The following is a 10,188-nucleotide window of genomic DNA, read 5'->3' as shown; positions in this document are numbered from 1 at the left end:
GGGCTCTCGTGCCTCCGTTGGTAAAAAAAATTAGCCAATCACCATCGAGTGTTTACTTTCAGCGCTGAGGAGTGTTGAGAAAAGAACCCTCGCAAGGGAGGCTAGCCTCCCTTCTGATATCAACCAATCATCAAAGAGACGTAAATTACGTGATATTAGTTTGAACGTCTCCCGCTGCGCTGATAATGTACCAAGTAGGCTACTTATGATGAGTCGTGATGTTGAATATTTGATCGCCAACAGATTTACCAAGCTGTCATTCAAACAGTATATATACAAATTTAGGGAAAACAGCCTAAGCTGGATATAGGCTACAGCAGTCGGCTTAATTAAATGGCGCAACAGGCAGCTCTCTTTTAACACAGACTTTTAAGAAGGGATGGATGTTTGCTTCAAGTGATAGGCCAGGTAAGTGAAATTATATTATCTTGCTGTATGTATGTCGTTTTATTTACGTTTTCTGACTAAAAGCAACCAAAAAGCCATTTTAAAGTGGTTAAGCAAATTATAATAATAATAATCGGCAAGGATCCCAGACCAATACAATTAGTGTGCCGCCTCTATTTTAAAACCCACGAGCCGCCACTGAATGAATGTTAAAACACAAGCAGAAGGAACGGATTAACCCAAGCCCATCTGTAGATCAGGTCAAGGACTGTCTTCTCGTGTTCATTTTTCTCAGCCACTAAATGACCCTTTAACCTCTTTGTCATGAAAACAAGGTTTTTCTTTCTCCGTGGGAGTAAAAGAGTTCAGTGTACGGTGTAGAGTTTGTAGTCCACTGAGAACATTTGAACTTTTTGAAATGTTACAAGCTGAAATTGGCATGATTTTATTGCTGTCATGTGCACTGTAACATATGACTGTCCTCATTTGCATATCATTTGCATATGGTTTACATTTTATTTACATATCAGTGCCTATAGACCTTAATCAGGTTGGACGCCATACTGAATTTAACGCAGATGAAACAAGACTGTATGGGCTAGACTTACAGTCTTTACAATGCCGCACACTCGTCCTAGATCATGTCATTTTCACATTTTAAACATTTTTAAGTGTTTTATGGAGTTTTTCTCTACTGACAGCAGTACAATCCATTGAACACACTATACTTTCATTCCTGTCAAAAATTAAGTATGGCACTGTGCTGACTAATGTCTATTCAGTGTTTAAAAACTTTACCACTGGCAACACAACAGTGTAAACTGATGACTCTTGATTGGCTAACAAAGGCTAATCAGTCATAACTGACTGATGATTTACAAGTAAAAGTCTTAAAGGTACAGTAGACAACTAAAATAGATCAGCAAGAGAGCTGAAAATATTGAAAATTATGTTTCATGCTACTAAAATTGTGCCGTGTAAAACTTTTTAGGCTGTCTCACACACCAGTTGCACTGTAATTCAGCCAACGTGTTTATGGCTCAATGCTTCATTCAGAAAGTGGGACAACAGGTATGAGAAGTGAATCAACATTCGCACTCAAAAGCAGGTTAGTGTGCAGATGTAGGGCGCTGGTGCTCACCTGTGTGGTGGCAGTCGGCCTGACAGCTGAGCGGATTAGACTCTGATTTAGATCCATGTCAGTGTCCCTGAAGAACTCTCCCACGGAGAGCAGATCCAGCTGCCTCTCACTCACTTTCACCACTAATGTCCTACCGCTGTAAAGATAGCTTGTAGTTAGCATTCAGGACCCCATCTGCTATAAAGAAAATCATTTTATTCTCTAAAACACCTTGATGTAGCCATTAATGTGCATGTTAACATTCAGTACCATGGTATAAACCAAAATGGCATCTCATAACATTTACCATGTACACTTACAGTGCTTTATGTTCGAATACAGCTGAATTCATCTTCGTCTCACTGATCAAGAAAATTGTAAATATCAGGGAGTTCTCTATGATATGAGGAAAAGCCAAAATGTGTTAGTGAAATCATCTAGCTTTGCCAGAAACGTATAAAATAAATAAAATAAAATAAAATAAAATAAAATATAAAATGTATACCAAAAATATATTGCCTATATATAAAACATAAAAAATGTATATAGATAAATGAATATTATAATGAATAATATTCAATTAAATTAAATTCAAGTTTATTTGTACAGCGCTTTTTAATAAAGCGTAATTTTCGCACAATTACTTGAAGAGTATTATGTTGTGACTTCAAAACATTTTTGATATGCTGGGAGATTTGAAAACTGATGCTTTTGATTGTTAGCACCGCACATGTCCAGCTTCATATCAATGGGCTTTCATAGATGATAGGTTTGTTCAGTAGCTCACGGAGTACGGAGACGTACTTGAGAGGTGAGGAGCACCGGTTCGAATCCCGTGTAACTACGGTTCAACAAAACAGTTCAAATCTGCATATAAGGAAGTTAAAATGGCACGGTTGCATCAAAAAATTTATTTTTATTTATCAGTGAAGAAATTCATAAAGTCATTACTATTAAACTGCGAGGGAATATTTAGATCGGGTGGCGTCTGTTTATTTGTTAATCTAGCCACTGTGCTAAATAAAAACCTTGGATTGTATAAATATTTCGTTTAATTTTGCTATTTTAGTTGGTTGGTTTCACTTTCTTGGCAAGTCCACATGATTTGAATGTAGGCAAATTAAATTTCGGTTGATTTTGTAAGGGGGAAATCTGAACATTTAGGTTATATACTGATGTTCTATAAATTAAACATCAGTTACAAGTAAAAACATTTTTTAAAGCTGATCCTGAATAACTAACTGCAAGCTAGGTTTACTGTCATTCATCTACTCTTGCTGAGTAATGAAGTCATAGTATCAGGCACTGTAGATATTTCATATTTTTGGCTATAATACTGAATTTCCAAGCAACTGCAAAGTGATTTATTTTTTTTGAAAATCCCTCAATTTTTTCCTCTAGGAAAATTAATAAACGAATGACTCTCGTATAAGCATTCAGTGAATTGTGCAACATCTGACAGCGTTTTACCCTCTCGTTTTCTCAACTTATCATATTTTTTGTTCGGTTCATTTCTCAGATCCCTCATTTACACTGATAAATGCCTGCTGATGAGGCTGCGTGTGAAAAACTGTCCAGTCAGCTCCGCTAAAGTGATTTTTGCTTGTGATTCTCGACGGGTGAGACAGACGCAGACGGGCGGATCGGAAATCCAGATTCCTCTCGGCAAAACTTGATGATCTGAATGTCAGCTCAGCGTTACCTGTCTGTTTAGCAGGGCCTGCTGTTAGTGGCGTGTGGTGCTGTTTTGTATTGAGCTGAAACAGCAAAAAGTGAAGGGAAAGAGGTTTTTTGACACTAAACGGGAAATGTTCCAATCCTCCATACTCTCGAATGAATGGCTCTTGCACAGGTTGGATGTCAGTGACATGGAATATTATGGATCACTCATGTTTCATATCCATCACTGACACAATGAACAGCGCCGCCATGTTTGATTTGAGGAGAATAATGACAGCTCATCACATTAAATTAAGTCTTTGTGATTCATTTCTGTGTAAACCAGTGTTGGGGAAAGTTACGTTGAAAAAATAATGCATTTCAAAATTGCGTGACTCCCCAAAAAAGTGACTACTAGAGTTACTTTTTATGGAAAGTAATGTGTTATGTTACTTTTGCATTAATTTTTCTCGTCTGAGCAAGGCTTGCTTGTTTGTTTTTAATATAAAAAATATATATATATTTGGCAAATGTAAAAGCCCTTTCATACCAAATTTGAAATGAATATGCCTCAGGCTGAAGGAAATGTAAATTCACATGTACAGTATGGATCTCAAACAGCCATCAGTCGATAAATATGAAAACAAAGTAACTGGTGTTACTTATTTGAAAAAGTAACTGAGATATTTTCTTTTAAATTAAAAAGTAATGCGTTACTTTACTAGTTACTTGAAAAAAAGTAATCTGATTACATTACTTGCGTTACTTGTAATACGTTACCCCCAACACGGGTGTAAACGGGTTTAAAAATGAGGCCCGTTATAGAATATATCCATTTTGGGCCATTTTGGGCTAAAGAAAGCTAGCATTTTGGATGTTTGTGTACATTTTCAACTGATCATAACAGTGGTAATTCATCAAATGATGACCAAATGATATATCAGACTGTTATAATCTGTGTGCATGGTCAAGCAGTAATTTGGTGGGTTTGTTTGCACTGTTCTCTTCATACTCTATTTGCATGATATATTTTGTGAATTCACATCTAAAATAATGCAGGTGTGTGCCAAAAAATTCATTCAGAAACCCCATAAGTGTGTTAGTTGAATTGATAGGAAATAATCACAGAGAGATAAACGCTGTGATCCAGCGGCAGACAGGAAAATGTTACAGTGATAATCCTGTGTTTGGTTTTACACACCAGTTCATCTGTCCTGTCTCTCTGCACACAACGCTATACAGCTCACTGACACTGAATGCCAGTGTGTGTGTTCAGGCTTCACTTCTAAAACATGCTGTAATCCATCATGTTCCTGATAACTCTCTCTTTCTCTCTCTCTTTCTGCGTGTGTGTGACAGGAACAGTGTGTGGGTGGGATTTCTGTCTGGGTTTTATTTAACGGTGTGTCTCGCTAGAATGGGTCACATCTTTCAACTTCCAATCGTATGATAACTTCTTCTCATCCGATGCAAGCAACATTAATAAAGCCAAAAATACACTGATGTGCATATATTATTGAGCTCTGATATGAGTTCATTAGATCTGAAATGCTTATTCAATTCTGAGGTCAGCTGATTCAGGAAATGGTGTGGTTATCATAGTCCAGCTAGCACTTGCTGGTAGACATTCAATTGAACAAATGTGAGATGTCACAAAAGATTTCTATTTCAAATAGATGCTGTTGTTTCCCTTTGCTTTCTATTCATCAAAGAATCCTGAAAAAAATCCATCACCTTTTTCACATATTTTATTAAGCAATATTAAGCAGCACAACTGTTTTCAACATTGATAATAATAGATGTTTCTTGAGCAGCAAATCAGCATATTAGAATGATTTCTGAAGGATCATGTGACACTGAAGACTCGAGTAATGATGCTGAAAATTCAACTTTGTCATCACAAGAATTAATGACATTTTAAAACATATTATAATAATTTTGATAAAATAAATGCAGCCTTTGTGAGCATAAGAGACTTCTTTCAAAAACTATTAAATTTTTTTTTTACCAACCCCAAACTTTCGAACGACAGCATATTATTGATACCACCATTTCAATAATACTACATGCTTCTGTGTAGTTGGTAGTAATGTCCTAGGATGTGTGTGTGTGTGTATGTGTATGTGTGTGTGTGTGTGTGTGTGTGTGTGTGTGTGTGTGTGTGTGTGTGAATGAATGATGCTATCAGAAGATGTATCCCATTTTTCCCAGACTTCAAATGCCCTTGTTAATGCAAGACACGCAGCTCCACAATCATAGTTGTTTGCAGTGGATCGTTAGGAGAAATGCATGCCACTGGCAAACTCATTTATCAGATACCTCTGAACAGCGATTGTGTTTTGGTATGAGAGCTCTTGTGGTGTATTGATTGGGTGGTGAAGAGCTAGCGTGTTAAATGTTTCATATCAAATCACTCAGATAAAGTATCCCTGCTGCTAACTCAGACTGTGTGTACTGTATGTGAGACATTTTCAAACTTGGACATGCTACTGAATGTCATCTGCTTTACACACTTTTTCACTAGTATGCATTGACCCCTTAGCATTAATCGTAATGTTCCTGCAAGCTTAGCAAAATAATGTGCTGAAATTCAAATAATTGCAAGCATATCTCCCTTATACATTGAAAACAACCCACTTTACATTTAGAAAGAGCAATGCGGACAATTCCTGCTTGTTTCTCTGTTTTGTAGTGAAGCACCTTCTTCAGGATATGTCAATAGGCTAATTGCTAGGCTAACTGTCTAGATGTTTATGTAGTACACTTCTAGCAATACCATGAAGGAAATAGTTGGGAAATGAAAGGTAATAACTGTTTACTGTAAAATGTTTGGATGGCTGGTTGAGGTGAAAAGGATTACAGTAACATAGAAAATCATGTGCTTAGCGGTTAGCTAAAGACACTGTGACACTGAAGAATGGAATGCTGCTGCACAGGAACAAATTACATTTTAAAATATATTGAAATAAAAAAACTATTTTAAATTGTAATAACATTTCACAATATTACTGTTTTTGCTGTATTTTTCGAGTAAACTAATTTAGCCTTGAAGAGCATGAGAGACTTCAAAAACCTTTAGAAATCTTACCAACTGAAAACTTTTGAAAGATAGTGTACATTCACATGACAATAAGGCAGGGAGGATATGCATTCTGGGAATCTAATGTTCATAAATATTCTCCTCCAAGGGATTTCTTTAAGACTGATATCCATAATCACTTCCTCTTGAATGTGGTGATGCTATATAGTTACTGCTACTCGTACAGTCTGCAGGCTTTGTGTGTTTAATTTGATGTTTTATCTGTATACCAGCTTTTGAGGTGAACAGATTAAAGTGAACATTTCCTTTCTCTCTCTGGTAGAATTAACTCACTCATCTCTTTTAGTATCTCTTTCTCTCACACATACTCACACACCACACAAACACAGTTAGAAGGTTTTTTGGATTCTCATTCTGTGGTCTAATTGGATTCTAATAGGAGTTTTCCTCCCTAGAGTTCTCTGATAAGTTAATGGTCTGTGAATTGGTCTTTCTTCAATCTCCAATCTCACTATGTGTGTGTGTGTGTGTTTTAGTGGGCCATGAGAGACCTTAGAGGGAAAAAGTACCACTGGCTTTATTCACCGTTTTAAATGCTTTCATTAGTGGTCACATTAGGTCCCTCTCTCTCTCTCTTTTTAGTTTGTACAAGGCAGAAACCAGAAGACGTTTACAAGATGTTTATATGTTTCCAGTTTTAACTACAGCGTAATCTATTTTATATTAACTCTAATTTATTGAGGCGGAATAGAACTCAAGCCCAGCTCACTTTACAGAGAGATGTGCTTTATTGATCTCTGAGGGGTAATTTAGCAAGCACACCATGAGTCTGAATCGAACAGGGGTTGCAGCGGCCAAAACACTGAATACTAGCCATCAAAAGATCATAAAAAATTGTTTGCCACCTCTGCAACAGTGTATTTTCCTGTGTGTGTGTGTATATATATATATATATACATACATACATACATACTGTATATATATATAATGTAAATTCGTAAAAACAAAAGCATTAATTTAATAATCAATAATTAAGTAGGATAAATTAATTATTTTCTACCATTTTCTCTTGACAGAATGCCAATTTTTCAAATTAAATTTTATTTTATTTTTATTTATTTATTTATTTTATTTTTTTTTAATTTTGCCATTGGGTAAAATAAATGAGAATCTGAATCCTCTTTCTGACTGCTGAACCTAGAGTGAGTCAGTCCACGGTCTCACAAAGTAAATCATGATGAATCCCGTACTTTCCATATTAATCTCAGTGTTTTTTCCCAGACAGCCATGTTCACAGCAACACATTTTGTCAGCTCCTTGGTTTCTGTTTTCATTGTGTTGCGCTGGATGTTACAGGCCAAACACATTGGTTGTGTGGGTTTCATCAAGTGTTCAAGTGCCTGTAAACCTTCTTGAGCAGTAACATTAAGCTCTGATAAGAGCCGCATTAAATTCCATCTGTTTGCAGTGTGCTTTTATTTGTGATAGTGGGAAATGAACTGTGCTGTTGGAGTCTTTCTCTCTCACTCTTCTGTTGTCCTTGGATGGGAGAAAAGGCTCAGGATAGAAATGGCTGACAGCCCAGCTCTTTAGAAAAAGAATCCTGTCTCTGACAGTGTGTACTCTCACCCGCTGGCGCACACACACAAGTCACAGGTAGACACTCGCTTTTTTGACACTGACAACCATCCTAACAAACCACACAAGATACACACACTAACACACAAATACACATTTCTATGGCCCAAGATAGCATTATATAAGAATGAAATGCTTTGCTAATTGCTAAAAATGAACAGAACAGAACAGGATAAAGAACAGGATACTAATGAAAGTTTTGCAGGCACAAGCATTTGGCTGATCCATGAGAGCTTAAAGGAACAGTTCACCCCAAAATGAAAATTTCCTGAAAATGTACCCGCCCTCAGGCCAGCCGAGATGTAGATGAGTTTGCTTCTTTGTTTTTTTGCATTGCATCACTTGCTCACCAATGGATCCTCTGCAGTGAATGGGTGCCACCAGAACGAGAGTCCAAACAGCAGATAAAAACCTCACAATAATCCACAAGTAAACCACACGATTCCAGTCTTGTGAAGTGGACATCTGCATGTTTGTAAGAAACAAATCTATCACAAGACATTTTTAACTTCAAACAATTGTTTACGGCTAAAATATGAATCATCTGTCCATAATATTGCTTGTGAACAATTCCTTTAATGTGAGAGGCAATAATAATCATATATTTTAAATGATTTATTATCATTAAATAACAAAATTAGCAATATATATATATAAACAAGTAGTGCAAAATAAAACTGGAAAAAGATGAAACAGAAACCATTTAAAAAAATGTATACAATAAATATTATTATTGGTTTTATTGTTAATAATAATAATAATAATTATTATTATTAAATGACTGTTTTTATTTAGCATTATTTTCTTTGTACGCTACTGAGCTGGAATGGACATATCGATTGACCGTGTCATCACTTCTATTGTATGATATTTGACCAAGCACAGGGCAGAACAGCAGTCGATTGAGTGGAAATTTTCAATTACTATTTAGCCCCCTCCCCCTCCACCCCCTGTCATAAAAATCGTTTGTACTCTCTTATATAACGCTGTCAGTCACACAGTCACAGAGCCAACACATTCACAGCTTCAACACTGGGGGTTTATTTATATCTGTATACACATTTTTAAGTATTTAGTTATCATAAGATGTATTGTTTGTAATATGCTGACTGAAAATATTTACTAGTCCTGTATATATGTCTGTAGGGCACCATCAGCTGCTGCCTTCTCAAACAGCACAAAACGCAATCCTGTGTACATGTGTGTGTGTGATGTTGAGCGTGTGCAGACTCATGCTGCTTCAGAGAGCATGTGTCTGCGCTCAGATCAGGTCAGAGATCCGTGTGTAATTACAGTCCACAGATCAGATCACTAAACTAGTCTAAGCCCATTATACACTTCTGTGCTTCTTTCTTTCTTATTCGCTCTCTCTTTCACTTTTCTGCTTTTCTTTCTCAACAAGATTCTTGGAGAAACAAGCAAAAACAAAAAGAGATATAGCGAATGATAGATGAATGGAATATGATAGATGAATGGAAATAGGCATATGATAGATGAATGGAAAAAAGGAATGGATGGATGGTTGGTTAATGAATAAATGAATGAAGATTTAGATGGATAGATAAATGAAATGTAGTAAATCTATGTGGAAATACACCACTGTTCAAAAGTTTGGGGGCAGTATTAAATAATAATAATAATAATAACAATAACAATAATAATAATAATACTTTTATTCAGCAAGAATGCGTTAAATTGATTATGACAGTTAAAGTGACTAAAGAAAAATGTAGTTAAAATAAGTGTTTTTCTTTTCAACTTTTAATTCATCAATGAATCCCCAAAAAAAAAAAAATAATCGCACACTAAGAAACAAATCCGTAAAATAACAGAAAAAGTAATGGCTGCTCATTGCTGCGAAATTATCCATTAATTTAATAGACATTTCTGTTAGCTATAAAACATGTGTTTACAAGTGTAAAATAAAAAAAAATTCAAAAATGATGATGATAATAATAATAATAATAATAATAAAATTCCTTCAAATTAATACAATACATTGTGTCCTATTTTTACAGATTTTTTACAGTGCAGTTTCGGCAAAAAATTAAAAAATAATAAAAAAAAATCTTAAGCAGCACACCTTTTTTCAACACTGATAATAGGAAAGTTTCCTTGAGCACCAAATCACTATATTCAACTAATGATTTCTGAAGGATCATGTGACACTGAAGACTGGAGTAATGATGCTAAAAATTCAGCTTTGTAATCACAGGAATAAATAACAATTTTATAATAATTAAAATAGAAAACAATTATTTTAAATTGTAATAATATTTCACAATGTTACTACTGTTTTTTTCTGTATTTTGATCAAATAAATGCAGCTTTGGTGAGCATAAGA

The 10,188-nt window shown here is 35.4% G+C and overlaps 1 protein-coding gene across 1 annotated transcript in view; it reads left to right on the top strand.

Annotated features, from left to right (window-relative positions):
* LOC107730456 (glypican-1-like) overlaps positions 1-10,188 on the top strand; it is a 69,999-nt gene that overhangs the window by 32,163 nt on the left and 27,648 nt on the right. The gene's annotated exons all lie outside the window — the stretch shown is intronic.

The sequence above is a fragment of the Sinocyclocheilus rhinocerous genome, unplaced genomic scaffold, assembly GCF_001515625.1.
Source record: "Sinocyclocheilus rhinocerous isolate Xijiao unplaced genomic scaffold, SAMN03320098_v1.1 scaffold1780, whole genome shotgun sequence".
Classification (NCBI taxonomy): Eukaryota; Metazoa; Chordata; class Actinopteri; order Cypriniformes; family Cyprinidae; genus Sinocyclocheilus; species Sinocyclocheilus rhinocerous.
The sequence above is the reverse complement of the archived record's forward strand: the minus strand, read 5'-3'. Positions and strand labels throughout refer to the sequence as shown.